We start from the raw sequence: 16,560 nt of genomic DNA, 5'->3' as shown, positions 1-16,560 counted from the left end.
ATGTAAATGGGCTAAATGCTCCAATTAAAAGACACAGACTGGCAAACTGGAAAAAGAGTCAAGACCCACCAGTGTGCTGTATTTAGGACACCCATCCCACGTGCAGAGACACACATAGGCTGAAAATAAAGGGATGGAGGAAGATCTACCAAGCAAATGGAAAACAAAAAAAAAGCAAGGGTTGCAATCCTAGTCTCTGATAAAACAGACATTAAACCAACAAAGATCAAAGAGACAAAGAAGGCCATTACATAATGGTAAAGGGATCAATTCCACAGGAAGAGATAACTATCCTAAATATATATGCACCCAATACAGGAGCACCCAGATTCATAAAGCAAGTCCTTGGAGACCTACAAATAGACTTAGACTCCCACACAATAATAATGGTACACTTTAACACCCCACTGTCAACATTAGACAGATCAATGAGACAGAAAGTTCACAAGGATATCCAGGAATTGAACTCAGCTCTGCACCAAGTGGACCTAATAGATATCTACACAACTCTCCACTCCAAATCAATAGAATATACATTCTTCTCAGCACCACATTACGCTTATTCCAAAATTGACCACATAGTTGGAAGTAAAGCAGTCCTCAGCAAATGTAAAAGAACAGTAATTACAACAAACTGTCTCTCAGACCAAAGTGCAATTAAGCTAGAAGTTAGGATGAAGAAATTCACTCAAAACTGCTCAATTACATTGAAACTGAACAACTGCTCCTGAATGACTACTGGGTACATAACAAAATGAAGACAGAAATAAAGATCTTCTTTGAAACCAATGAGGACAAAGACAAAACATACCAGAATCTCTGGGAAACATTTAAAGCAGAGTGTAGAGGGAAATTTATAGCACTAAATGCACATAAGAGAAAGCAAGAAAGATCTAAAATTGACACCCTAACATCACAATTAAAAGAACTAGAGAAGCAAGAGCAAACACATCCAAAAGCTAGCAGAAGGCAAGAAATAACTAAGATCATAGCAGAACTGAAGGAGATGGAGATAGAGGCATAAAAAACCGTTCGAAAATCAATGAATCCAGGGGCTGGATTTCTTGAAAAGATCAACAAAATTGACAGACTGCTAGCAAGACTAATAAAGAAGAAAAGAGAGAAGAATCAAATAGACTCAATAAACAATGATAAAGGGGTATCACCACCAATCCCAAAGAAATACAAACTACCGTCAGAGAATACTATAAACACTTCTACATAAATAAACTAGAAAATCTAGAAGAAATGGATAAATTCCTGGAAACATACACACTTCCAAGACTAAACCAGGAGGAAGTTGAATCCCTGAATAGACCAATAACAGGCTCTGAAATTGAGGCAATAATTAATAGCTTTCCAACCAAAAAAAAGTCCAGGACCAGACAGATTCACAGCTGAATTCTACCAGAGGTACAAAGAGGAGCTGGTACCATTCCTTCTGAAACTATTCCAATCAATAGAAAAAGAGGAAATCCTCCCCAATTCATTTTATAAGGCCAACATCATCCTGATACCAAAGACTGGCAGAGACACAACAAAAGAGAATTTTAGACCAATATCCCTGATGAACATCAATGCAAAAATTCTCAATAAAATACTGGCAAACCAAATCCAGCAGCACATCAAAAAGCTTATCCAGCACAATCAGGTTGGCTTCATCCCTGGAATGCAAGGCTGGTTCAACATATGCAAACTCATAAATGTAATCCAGCATATAAACAGAACCAAAGATAAAAACCACATGATTATCTCAATAGATGCATAAAAGGCCTTTGACAAAATTCAACAGCCCTCATGCTAAAAACTCTCAATAAATTCGGTATTGATGGCATGTTTCTCAAAATAATAAGAGCTATTTATGACAAACCCACAGCCAATATCATACTAAATGGGCAAAAACTGGAAGCATTCCCTTTGAAAACTGGCACAAGACAGGGATGCCCTCTCTCACCACTCCTATTCAACATAGTGTTGGAAGTTCTGGCCAGGGCAGTCAGGCAAGAGAAAGAAATCAAGGGTATTCAATTAGGAAAAGAGGAAGTCAAATTGTCCCTGTTTGCAGATGACATGATTGTATATTTAGAAAACCCCATTGTCTCAGCCCAAAATCTCCTTAAGCTGATAAGCAACTTCAGCAAAGTCTCAGGATACAAAATCAATGTGCAAAAATCACAAGCATTCCTATACACCATTAACAGGCAAATAGAGAGCCAAATCATGAGTGAACTCCCATTCACAATTGCTACAAACAGAATAAAATACCTAGGAATCCAACTTACAAGGGATATGAAGGACCTCTTCAAGGAGAACTACAAACCACTGCTCAATGAAATAAAAGAGGACACAAACAAATGGAAGAACATACCATGCTCATGGATAGGAAGAATCAATATTGTGAAAATGGCCATACTGCCCAAGGTAATTTATAGATTCAATGCCATCCCCATCAAGATACCAATGACTTTCTTCACAGAATTGGAAAAAACTACTTTAAAGTTCATATGGAACTGAAAAAGAGCCTGCATTGCCAAGACAATCCTAAGCCAAAAGAACAAAGTTGGAGGCATCATGCTACCGACTTCAATCTATACTATAAGGCTACAGTAACCAAAACAGCATGGTACTGGTACCAAAACAGATACATGGACCAATTGAACAGAACAGAGTCCTCAGAAATAATACCACACATCTACAGCCATCTGATCTTTGACAAACCTGACAAAAACAAGACTTGGGGAAAGGATTCCCTATTTAATAAATGGTGCTGGGCAAACTGGCTAGCCATATGTAGAGAGCTGAAACTGGATCCCTTCCTTACACCTTATACAAAAATTAATTCAAGATGGACTAAAGACTTAAATGTTAGACCTAAAACCATAAAAACCCTAGAAAAAAACCTAGGCAATACCATTCAGGCCATAGGCACAGGCAAAGACTTCATGACTAAAACACCAAAAGCAATGATAACAAAAGCCAAAATTGACAAATGGGATCTAGTTAAACTAAAGACTTTCTGCATGGCAAAAGAAACTACCAGAGTGAACAGGTAACCTACAGAATGGGATAGAATTTTTACAATCTACCCATCTGACAAAGGGCTAGTATCCAGAATCTACAAAGAACTTAAACAAATTTACAAGAAAAGATCAAAAAACCCCATCAAAATGTGGGCAAAGGATATGAACAGACACTTCTCAAAAGAAGACATTTATGCAGCTAACAGACAAATGAAAAAATGCTCATCATCACTGGCCAGCAGAGAAATGCAAATCAAAACCACAATGAGATACCATCTCACACCAGTTAGAATGGCAATCATTAAAAAATCAGGAAACAACAGGTGCTGGAGAGGATGTGGAGAAATAGGAACACTTTTACACTGTTGGTGGGAGTGTAAACTAATTCAACCATTGTGGAAGACAGTGTGGCGATTCCTCAAGGATCTAGAACTAGAAACCGTTTGAACCAGCCATCCCATTACTGGGCATATATCCAAAGGACTATAAATCATGCTACTATAAAGACACATGCACACATATGTTTATTGTGGCACTATTCACAATAGCAAAGACTTGGAACCAACCCAAATGTCCATCAATGATAGACTGGATTAAGAAAATGTGGCACATATACACCATGGAATACTATTCAGCCATAAAAAAGGATAAGTTCATGTCCTTTGTAGGGACATAGATGAAGCTGGAAACCATCATTCTGAGCAAACTATTCTTGCAAGGACAGAAAACCAAACACTGCATGTTCTCACTCATAGGTGGGAACTGAACAATTAGAACACTTGGACACAGCGTGGGGAACATCAGACACCGGGACCTGTCGTGGGGTGGGGGGCTGGGGGAAGGACAGCATTAGGAGATATACCTAATGTAAATGACGAGTTAACAGGTGCAGCATACCAACCTGGCACATGTATACATATGTAACAAACCTGCACGTTTTGCACTTGTACCTTAGAACTTAAAGTATAATAATAAAAAATAAATAAATGATAACCTAAATCTATTTGGGTGCCAAAAAAATGCCTATTCTATTCAGACATTAAAGTGGATTGACAGCATAGAAATTATTTATTAAACCCATCCTACTGGACTTGAAGATCAACCCCATCATAACAGGGTGCCTGGTAGAGTCATTCTTAACTAGCCATTGATTTGTAAAAAACTGTAAAAGTTTCTTATATCAAACAACTGTTCTTGAATTGTTTTCTTGGATTAACAGGAAGTAAATATTGGTATTTCCATATAGCAATCTACTATCTGGGGATAATCTAGCTTTCCTGGAGGGATGGAAACAAAGTGCTTAATAGTCGCTTACCATTCACATAATATCAGACACCAATAATTTGTCATTCACTGTAGTGTTCTACAATCATTAGAGGAGCTATTCAACTGCTCTCAGACATACTAGCTGTGATCATGTAGGAAACGTGATCCCGCAGGCTGAATGTACCAAGTCTTCACTAACATTTCAATACTCTAAACTGAAAGTTAATGACCAGTGCAAACCACCAGAGTATTACAGTAAAAGAACAGCAGTAAAAAGGCCTTAATAAATCAGAAATTTAAATTGGCTATTCATTTTAGTTACAGCCATTCGTCAGAGCAAAGTGATGGTCCAATTCACCTATGCAGTAACTTACATTGATCATAACAGTATTTTAAGTAATATCATCCATTAATTTATTAAGCAAATATTTGAGTAATACCTACTATGTGCATGACACTCTGCCAGATGCTGCAAGATATATTCAGACATAAAAGAAGCAATCTTAACCTTTAAGAAACTTGTAATCCAGTAGGAGAAAAAGATGTTTTGTAGTAGTCTTATTCAAATAAAATATGATTAATAAGATAAGGCTCCATCTAAGCTCTCTGCATTGCAAAGCTGATGGCAAGAACTACATTTCCCAGAATACTCTTCCCTGAATGGTTTGAGTGAAGTTTACCAACAAGAATAGAGGTAAAAAGAGAGATAAACTATTCTTTGGAAGCCAGACAAATGTGCACAAATGAAGTCTTCCTCACTGCTATACATTGAGAGATGTCCCTGCTTTCCTTATTGAAACTCTGATGTGTCTGAGTCATTAACATCCTTGTCAGTAATATCACTTGTCATTAGGTCACAATTCTTGGAACTACCATTGTCTAGGTTCTTCTATTCCACATGCTTTGTTTCTGCGCGTGTTGAGTCCAACATGTGTGTATTTTATGTAGTGTCACCTGTTTGGATATCCACAAGACCTATTTATACAACACCTGTTACAAAAACTCACCCCAGATGTTTTCTTGTTTCTTCAGCTTAATTTATTATACAAATCTTCACATTTGCAAATATAAGCAAAAGTGATTCTAAGCCACTACAGGAAATTCACAAAAGCAACACCTGGTGTCAACATATTTCATCACATTTTAATGATTATGATGTGTACAGGTGTGGTGAAATATTTTCTCCTCCATACTCTCTGATTCTTTTTAAAAAATGTTTTAATTATACAAGTAATACACTTCTAGAACTAATAAGCAATCATAGCAAGGTTGTGGGACAGAAGTTAATACACAAAGTCAATTATCTTCTTATTGCTAGCAATGGACAATTGGGACTTGAAATTAAAAACACAATACCATTTACATTAATGTCAAAAATTTAAATACTTAGGTATAAATCAAACTTGTACAAGATCTATATAAGGAAAACTATAAAACTTTGCTGAAAGAAATACAAAAGATCTAAGAAAAAGGAAAGCTATCCACATATGCAGACAGGAAGTCTTAATATTGTCAAGATATCAGTTCTTCTGAACTTGACCTATAGACTCAATGCAACCTCAGTTTTAAAAATCCCAAGCCAAAGTAAAAGCTATCTATGGCACTCAGCATTTCGAAAGGTTTGGGCTACCCGACCATTATGACACCAAGAAAACTCTGGTAAATGAGAACTTTCACTTTAGTTCAAGATGTTGGATGACCTGATTTTCAGCAGAAATTCTCTTCAAATCAGTTTCATTTAGGTTTTTTGGTGTGAAGTGAAACGATGCAGACAATGAGCCTTTGGAGAACGAGGAACCACTGAATAAATTACTATAGAACTGGATACTGACATGGTAAAGAAATGACAGCCTGGAGTTTTTAACAGAACATTCCCAATGAGCAGGACCTGAAGATGTTTCTTCGTTTCAAAGGATCTAGCAAAGAAGTGATTGTTAGCATCGTATCAAAATAACTACAAGCTATAACACACACTCTTGGAAGTCTTTCAAAACAATGGGATCTGTGAAGGATTATGATATCAGACCTTGACACTAGAAATATTTTGGGCCATTTTCCTGAATGCTTTCTTTTGTCCCATGAAAACCTAAACATGGGGATTATATAAGTTCCTCTTCTCAGCTGGATTTAATCGTAAATGCCTTTGTTGATTGCTGACCAATGTCCCTTGTACCTTCTCCAATAATCTTGATCTGAATAAACAGATGGTTAAGGTTTTGCAGGAAGTATATTTTTCATCGGGTCACAATGATCCCACAGATTTTCTAAGAAAGCTAATTTTTTAAAACCCTTTCACCTTAATTCAGAGCACCAAGCAGGTAAAAGCTAACACTGAATTTTTTACAGGCAAGTTTCAATTTGAACAGTGGGGAATTGCTATTTCTAATATGTGGTCCAGGAGTCAAAATCCTAGACCTTTCCAATGACTATGCCAAAACAAACTACACAAATATCAAACAGAAGCTGTTTTCTCTCAGATGTACTGAAGAAGAGGTACAGAAGCTTGCCTTAAGTTATCTAGATGTGGAAAAAAAAAGTTATCCAGATGTGATCTTTTGGTTTTTGCTCAAAAACCATAGTTACTTTTGCACCAACCTAATGGATTGCCTCATAGAAGAAAAAATTAGCCTTCTGTGAAAGTAATTTGTAATAACTGAAAATCTTTGGGTTCTGGATCCAAGCATAAGTATTTTATAAAGTCATATCAAAGAATTAGTCAATGCTGGCAATAACTTGAGGACATCAAGAATCACTATTCTACTCTGGAGTAAAAAAAAAAAAGATATAAAGTAAATTTAAAAAGTTAAGCAGAGCACTGGGGAATTTTTGAAAGCCAGTCATATAACGTAGTGGTATATTTTCATTCTGAATTTTGGCCTTTCAAAAAGGAGGGGTATGATTTCTTAACCACAGATATAGATATAGATATAAAATGATTCTTTAGCTGTTTTGTTTTACAGGTTTATGAAAACTCATGGTTGATATGCTCAGGTGTAGTCCTCCTAGCTACCTCTTCTCCAGTTTGAATTACTCCAACATACCATTATTTGATACAGGCTGTGGCTGCTGTAGAAATGGTAGTGCCATGGCAGTTTGCTGCACAGATCATCCCATCACCTAGTTCTTAAGCCCAGCATCCATTAGCTGTTCTTCCTTACGCTCTCCCTCCCCTCATTACCCCTACAACAGGCCCTAGTGTGTGTTGCTCCCTCCATGTGTTGATGTATTCTCATCATTCAGCTCCCTCTTGTAAGTGAGAACATGTGGTGTTTGGTTTTCTGTTCCTGTGTTAATTTGCTGAGGGCATATCCTAATTACTTTGAAGACAAGTTCTACTGTGGCAGGCAGAATCATGGCCATGCCTGAAGATGTCAAAGTTTTAATTCGCAGAAGCTGTGAATATATTATGCAAAAAGATTTTGCAGATGTGATTAAGTTGAAATTTTATTAAGTTAAGGGCCTTGAGATGGAGAATTTATCTTGAATCATCTGGGTGGACCTAATATAATGCTAAGGGTCCTTAAAAGTGGAAGAAGGAGGCAAAAGAGGTCAGAATGATGCAATATAAGACAGACTTGACCACTTTGAAGGTGGTGAAAAGGAGGCTTTGAAGAAGGAAGGGACCATGAGCCAAAGAATGCAGGGGCCCTATAGAAAACTGAAAAGTCAAGGAAACAGATTCTCCCCTAAAGGCCCCAAAAAGGAATGCAGTACAGCTGGTACCTTTTTAGCCCAGTGGGCCCAGTATCATATTCTGTCCTACAGAACCATAGGATGATAAATTTGTGTTGTTTGAAGCCACTGCCTCTGATAATTTGTTATAGCAGCAAAGCTTAACATAGCAACTAAGTAGATGATTTGTTGCATTATAGGTGGTCACAAAATACAATCCTTTAGTATCATGTATTTTTTCCTCTTAGAAGAGTAATTACATTTTAAAAAGCTATCTACCATTCTAGAATCACTAATGTCATTGTTTATAAAGTCCTTTAAATGTGTACATAAAAAACTGTGAATAAAATGTAAATTAAGGAATATTTTTGCCTAATAAATATAAAGAAAACGAAAATCCCAGCAACCTATTTCGTGGATATTAACAAAGTGATTCTAAAGTGTACATGGAAAAGTAAAAGATCCAGAATATGCAAGACAATATTAAATGAGATGAACCATGTAGGAGCACTGACACTACCTGACTTCAAGAGTTACTACAAAGTTATAGCAATTGAAACAGTATGGTATTGGCAAAAGTCACCAAATACATCGATGAAACAGAGTAGAAAGCACATATAGTCTTTTCCACAAATGGATCTAGAACAACTGGATATCCACACGCAAAAAAAAAAAAAAAAAAAAGAATCTAGACAAAGACCTCGCACTATTCACAAAAATTGACTCAAAATGAATCACAGACCTAAATGTAAAATGTAAAACCATAAAACTCCTAGAAAATAATGTAGAAGAAAGTTCAGTTGATCTTGAGCATGAAAGTGATGTTTTAGATATAATACCAAAGGTGCAATCCATGAAAGAAATCGTTGATAAGCTAGACTTCATTAAAACTGAGAACTTCTGCTTGATATAAGACACTGTCAAGTGAGAAAGACAAGCCAAAGGCTAGGAAAAAATATTTGCAAGAAACATGTCTGATAAAGAGCTATTATCAAAAATATTCAAAAAAAAAACTCTTAAAATTCAATAAGAAAAATAATTTAAAAATGGGCAAAAGACCTGAACAGACACCTCACCAAAAAATACATACAGATGGAATATAGCCATATGAAAAGAAGCTCAAAATATGTTATTGGAATATTGCAAATTAAAACATTGATACCACTATGTATCTATCAGAATTGTGAAAATTCAAAACAATGACAACACCAAGTGCTGGTGAGGATGTGGGGCAACAGAACTCACATTCACTGTGGATGGAAATGCAAAATGATATAGCAACTTCAGAAGACCTGCAATGTTTTACAAAATGAAACATACTCTTACCATACAATCCAGCAATTATAATCCTTGGTATTTACCCAAAGTAGTTGAAAACTTATTTCTACACAAAAACCTGCACACAGATGTTTATAGCAACTTCATTCAAAATTGCCAAAACCTGAAAGTAACTGAGATGTCCTTCAGTAAGTGAATGAATAAACAAATCATGGTATACCCAGACCATTGTTCAGCCACACTAAAAAGAAATGAGCTATTGAGCCACAGAAAGAGACAGAGTTACTTTACAGGCATACTGCAAAGCAAAAGGAGCCAAATTTTAAAGGTTACATACTGTGTGATTCCAATTATGTGATACATTGGGGGAAAAAAAAGCTATGAAGACAATACAAAGATCAATGGTTTGCAAGGGCTCAGAGGAGGGGGAGGGAAGGAGGGAGACTAGATAGAACACAGGGGATTTTTAGGGAAGTGAAACTATTCTGAATGATATAACAGTGGCTGCATGTCATTCAACAGCTGTCAAGACCCATAGGATGTACAATGCAGATTGAACCATAACGTAACCTACAGACTTGGTTAATAATAGCGTATCAAAATTGACTCATCAACTGTAAAAAATATACCACACTAATGCAAGTGTTAATTATAAAGGAAACTGGGGGAGTGGTGGGGCATATACAAACTCTGCACTTGTTGCTCAATTTTTCTGTAAACCTAAAATTGTCCAAAAAGAAATAGTGTATTGATTTCTTAAAACCAAGTAATATATAAATAGTCTTATAAAAAATGTCAAACCACTCAGAAGTATCCAGACTAAAACATTTAACTCTAAAGTGATGTTTTCACGCTAATCCTTTCATTCCTGGGGTAAATGCTCCTCAGTTTGGTATTTATGCGTCCAGTCTACTTTTTACTGATTTTTTTTTTTTTTTTTTTTTTTTTTTTTTGAGATGGAATCTCACATGGTTGCCGAGCCTGGAGTGCAGTGGCACTATCTGGGCTCACCACAACCTCCACCTCTCGGGGTCAAGCAATTCTCCTGCCTCAGCCTCCCAAGTACCTGCGATTACAGGTGCCCACCACCATGCCCAGCTACTTTTTTGTATTTTTATTAGAGACAGGGATTCACTATGAAGGCCAGGCTAGTCTCGAACTCCTGACCGCATGATCTGCCCGCCTCAGCCTCCCAAAGTGCTGAGATTACAGCCATGAGCTACCGTGCCCAGTCTCAGTCTACTTTTTAATATGCTTACTATTACATTTATTTCCAAAAAGTGTTTAAACATAAATGGAACCATTTTATAACTATCGTTCTGAAATGTGGGCAGTTCCTTAAAGCAACTACTAGTGACTGCTGAGCATTAACGTGAAAAAAACACTCTGGAAAATACATGTCCAAGGTGGTCACTCTACAAACAAACTTTTGTCTTTCCAGAGCATGATACAGTGATAGTCACATAGTATGGGCTCTAGAAATACTTGAGTGGTTGGCAATTAAGTCAAGAAGAAAAGGAATCAGGCCATTAAAATATAGCTACAACTGGGAGGCTGAGGAGGGAAGATCATTGGAGCACAGGAGATTAAGAGTGCAGGGAGCTATGATCATGCCACTGGTCTCCAGCCTGGGTGACAGAGTGAGATCCTATCTCAAATAAACAAGCAAAAAAACACAACTACATGGTCTGACAGTTAAATTCTAGAGAGAATCAACCTTTCATCCACACAGCTATTATGCCAGTGAAGTGTCCACTGTGTAGGGAGAATTAACCCTCTGCATTTTTCTTAAGGATTTGAGCTCTCTTAGCTATACACAACATAGGAATTGTTAGCCCTCTCTTAGAGGCAAGAAAGCTTGGATTCAGGGAGCTTAAATAACTTGCTTGAGATGACTCAACGATTGGCGATGGAGTCAAGATTGAAAACCTGGAGAAGCCTCCACGTCTCATGGTGCCCCTAAAATTACCTTCTACAGGTAACAAGCACCCAAGTGGCTCTTTCCTCATCCAAATTGGCCGAAAAGGCCATTTGTGACCAACTGGAACAGGATTATACCCATATCTCAATCAAAACCATGTTTCCATTTGTCCCCTTCCTTAAAGCAAATCACAGTTCCTTATGTGGATTTTTTGAAAGGTACAAATCTAGATTTTTTTTTTTTAACACATTCTGGAGCTCAGTTGCTTAGGAAACTGTTTTTGTCATTAGGTGGGAAGGACTAACACACTTAAGAGACAGAAAGGCAAAGGGGGAATATATAGTAAACCCAGTGTTTATGTGAATTTTATCCACAGGGAATATAACAAAACAATCACAACTCAAAGGGAAAAGGAGCTTTTGAGTGGGTTGTGAAAGAAGCTATTAAGTCATGCAAATAAATCCAATGTCAACACTTCAGCCTGGGCTGATTGGATGCATGCATTAAAACTCATACTTCATAAGAATTTAAGGCCTCTAGTGTTCTCAGTTTTTCTTCTTTGTCACTTTGGGGTTTTTTTGGTTGGAGGGAGGCATTCCTAGAGAAAGCATGCCTGCTTTACGCTAGAATCGCTCATGAAGTAGAGAATCTGTGCCTCAAGGTTTGAAACAATACATTATTCCAAGAACTTGTCCTTCATCAGTAGTTTCAGCCTTTGCCACATTTCTGAGGTCTGTGCTCAAAAGAAGCATCTCTTCTCCCAGGCTCCTGCACCCAACCAGGCAGGGATCCGACATTCAGATAATTCAGACAGTACACACACTCATGACTTCAAGATGCTGCTGTTGACAGTCGTATACCTTAACTTGCAGTGGGTGCAAACACAATCAGCCGTTTCTCCCACGAAGCCCATCTTTAGAAGCACTGTGAGATTTTTGCCTGTCTTGTTCAAGACCATACCTACAGTGTCTAGTGCAGGACCTGGCACACATAGCAGATATGTAACAAGTAATCACTAGTCTGTTACATGAGCAAGAAATAAGTTTTTTTTTACGCAATTTCATGGCTGGATCTATTTGTCACCAAAGTGTAACCTCCTCTGTCCAATATGCCATCGCTTTATTTTCCATGGCAAGCACAAGATGTTGCAGCTCAAGAAACAACTGTGCTACATGGCATGCTCTAAATTTGACATGCAATCTCAATTTAATGTGATACTTATGTAAGCCTATAGTCCCATTTTATAGATGAGATATTGGGGCTTTATAGAAATCAAGTAATCTAGCCACAATCCCAAAGCTAATAAATGATAGAACCAGGATTTATATCCCACCATTTCAGCTGCAAAACATGTTCATTTTCTTCTTTTTAAATCTGTGCTGGGCTGGGCTGTGTTCTGACCTAAAGTGAAGTACTATATGTTTGTGTCACTCAACTCGCACATATCAAAGCTTAAGTCAAGAGCCTTTATGACTTTTTTTTTTTTTTAATTATACTTTAAGTTCTAGGGTACATGTGGATAACGTGCAGGTTTGTTACATGTGTATACTTGTGCCATGTTGGCGTGCCGCACCCATCAACTCGTCAGCACCCATCAACTCGTCAGCACCCATCAACTCGTCATTTACATCAGGTATAACTCCCAATGCAATCCCTCCCCCCTCCCCCCTCCCCATGATAGGCCCCAGTGTATGATGTTCCCCTTCCCGAGTCCAAGTGATCTCATTGTTCAGTTCCCACCTATGAGTGAGAACATGCGGTGTTTGGTTTTCTGTTCTTGCGATAGTTTGCTGAGAATGATGGTTTCCAGGTACGACCCTTAACAATTGCTTGAGAGGCACTGGGTGATACACAGGCTCAGTTAGAGCAGAAGGAACAGCACTAGCAGGTCATATTGGTAAGATACAAATTAGCAGTTAGAAATGGACTATCATGGTAGTAAAACTATGGAAAGAGCAAGGATGTCCTCATTTTGGGGTGTCTTCAGGAACACATTGGTTAACCAGCTATTTGCCTAGCCTAATTTGGTCTTTAAACTTACCTGAAGCCAGGTGGAGGGAACAGAAGGCTTCTCTCAAGGTCAATGCCTCCCTCCATCCCCCGCTTCACTATCTCCTATGCATCAGGCACTGTGCTATACAATGAGTAAAACATAGTGTTTGCTTTTGAAAAATTCTACAATACATGAACAGATAATTACAGCAAAACATGCTAAGTACAATGTTATAGTAATACAGAGAAAAACAGAAAAACTGACTCAGTCATAATACATTCGAAAGGGCTGTTTAATCCATGCCTAAGTGAAGGAGGCCAAAAGTTAGTGAGGAGAGCATCCCAGAGAGAAGAAATGGTACAGCCAGTGATGTGAAGGCAAAAGCCAGTAGGATGTATGCAGAGAAGTCCATGCAGTTCAATGATGCCAGAATGCAAAATGAGAAGCAAGGAGTGGTAAGAGACAGCAGGAAAGCTTAGCTTACTTTTTAAGTCAGCCATGCTGAGCAGCTTGGGCTTCAACTTGACAATAATGAACGCGTATTTGGCAAGATTAGGCAGAGGACTGTCAGGTTGGATATGAAGTTTAGAAAAATCCCTACAGCTGGTGTGGATTTGAATGGAATTGGACAGAAGACCAGGCCAAGTTAGGAAGCTGATGCAGAGTCCCAGCAAAATACAGAAATCTGAGCAAGTTTTATAGTTTTATATATATAGGAACCTGAATGAGAATAGGAATGGAGAGAGAGAATTGCTTTAACAATGATTCCAAAAGTGAAATATCCAAGAAGGGTGGGAATGGAGTCTACTAAGAAGAAAAACTAGATAAAGGCAGAACAAGAACTTGAAATAAATAATATTACTGAAATTACTTAGCAATGTTAATAATGTTAAGTGTGTCTGTGGTAGGCTTTACCCTCTGGCTCTCCATTATTCGACACGTGGTCTTTTCTGACTGGCTTCTTTCACTTAGTGTAATGTTTATAAGGTTCATCCATGTTGTAACATGTATCAGTACTTCATTTCTTTTTTTGCAAGATATATTCAATTGACAGACTATGCCACATTTATCCATTCAGAAATTGATAAAACATTTGGCTTGTTTCTACTTTTTTTTTTTTTTTTTGGAGACAGTCTTGCCCTGTTGCTCAGGCTGGAGTACAATGGCACAATCTCGGCTCACTGCAATCTCCGCCTCTCAGGCTCAAGCAATCCTCCCACCTCAGCCTCCCGAGTATCTGGGACTGCAGGCACATGCCACCATGCCTGGCTAATTTTTGTATTTTTTGTAGAAATGAGGTTTCACCATGTTGCCCAGGCTGGTCTTGAACTTCTGAGCTCAAGTGATCCACCCGCCTCAGCCTCCCAGAGTGTTGGAAATACAGGCATGAGCGACCGCGCCTGGCCTTGTTTCTCATTTTTAGTAAGCAAAATGTTGCTATGAACATTCATGTACAAGCTTTCGAGTAGACATATGTTTTAATTTCTCTTGGGTATATAACTACAAGTAGAATTACTGAATCATATGGCAATTCTTTATTCAACCTTTTGGGGAAATGATAGACTGTTTTCCAAAGTGGCTATTACCACTTTACATTCTCACCAACAATGTATTTTCAAGTTCCTCTGTCTTCTTTTCAATTATAGCCATCTTATGAGGTGATGTGGTATCTCACTATGGTTTTAATTTGTATTTTCTTGATGACTAGTGACGCTGAGCATCTTTTTATGGGCTTATTGGTCATCTGTATATGTCCTTTGGATAAATATCTATTCAGACCTTTTGTCCATTTTTAAAATTGGGTTTAGTTATACAAATATTTATATATTCTAGATAAAAGTCTCTTATCGGATATATGATATGTAAGTATTTTATCCCATTCTGTGGCGTTTCTTTTCAGCTTCTGGATGTTATCCATGGAAGCACAAAAGTTTTTAATGCTGGTGTCTTTTTCTATTTGTTGCTTATGCTTAAGGCATCATATCTAAAATATAATGCATTGCCTAATCCAAGGTCATTTGTTATGCTATGTTTCCTTCTAAGAGTTTTATAGTTTTAACTTTTACATTTTGGGCCAAGATTCATTTTGAGATAATCTCTGTATATGGGATGAGATAAGGATCCAACTCCATCCTTTTGCATGTGGAGATCTGGTTGTCCCAGAATCATTTGTTTAAAAAGCTTTTACCACTGAATTGTCTTGGCAGCACTGTTGAAAATCAGTTGATAGTAAATGTGAGTTTATCTCTGGAATCTCAGTCCTATGCCCATTGATCTTTATTGTTATGTCAGCGTTACACTCTCTTGATCACTGTAGAGTTGTCATGAGTTCTGAAACCAGGAAATCCTCCAACTTTGCACTTTTTTTCAAGATTGTTTCAGCTACTCTCTGGGTCCCTTGAATTTCTGTACGATTTTAGGATTATCTTGTCAAGTTTTACAAAAATATCTGCTTAGATTTTGATAGGAATTGAACTGAATCTTTACGGCACTTGACAATTTTTGGCACTTTTAACAATAACTCTTCCAATCTCCGAACATAAAAAGTCTTGCTGTGTATTTACATATTCTTTAACTTCTTTCAAATATATGTAAATTCGGAGTTTATATTTTTCATTGCTTTTAATTTATTCCTAAGTATTCTTTCTGATGCCCTCAGAAATGGAATTCTCAATTTCATTTTCATTGTCTATCACAAGTGAATAGAGATATAGAATTAGTTTGTGTATGTTGTTCTTGTACCCTAAAAAGTTGCTCAACTTATTTCTAATAGGTTTTTTAGTGGATTTAAGATCTTCTATATGTAAGATCATGCCATTTATAAAGTTTTTCTTCTTTTGAAATGTGAACGCAGTTTCTTTTTCTTGCCTAATTTCCCTGGTTTGAACTGTCAGACAATGTTTAATGGAAATGGCTAGAGGGGATATCCGTGCCTTCTTCCTTATCTTGAGGGAAAACACTCATCTTTTTTACTGTTAAGTATGATATAAGCTGTGAAGTTTTAATAATGCTGTTTATCAGGTTGAGAAAGTTTCATACTATTCTATTTCCTTGAGTGTTTTTATCATTAAAGGGTGTTAAATTTTTTCAAATATTTTTTCTGTGTCTATTGATACAAGCATGTTGCTTTTATCCTTTATTTTATTGATATGGTATATTACATTTATTAGTTTTCATATGTTAAACTGATTTTGCATTTTTGGGATAAATTCCACATGGCCATGATACAAAATATGTTGCTAGATCCAGTTTGCTTGTCTTTCACTGAGAATTTTTATATCTTTATTGATAAGATATTGGTCTGTAGTTTCCTTGCATTGTGATGTCTGTCTGGTTTGGTTAACAGGATACTATTGGCCTCATAGAATGTACTGAGAATTTTTGGAAGAATTTCTGAAAAATTAATATTA

General features: G+C 37.2%; 1 protein-coding gene across 15 annotated transcripts in view; it reads right to left on the bottom strand.

The window, feature by feature from the left end:
• The window catches only part of FHIT (fragile histidine triad diadenosine triphosphatase), a 1,487,995-nt gene that overhangs the window by 871,677 nt on the left and 599,758 nt on the right, over positions 1-16,560 (bottom strand). The window lies entirely within an intron of this gene.

Source organism: Papio anubis, chromosome 2 (genome assembly GCF_008728515.1).
Source record: "Papio anubis isolate 15944 chromosome 2, Panubis1.0, whole genome shotgun sequence".
In the NCBI taxonomy this organism is placed as follows: Eukaryota; Metazoa; Chordata; class Mammalia; order Primates; family Cercopithecidae; genus Papio; species Papio anubis.
The sequence above is the reverse complement of the archived record's forward strand: the minus strand, read 5'-3'. Positions and strand labels throughout refer to the sequence as shown.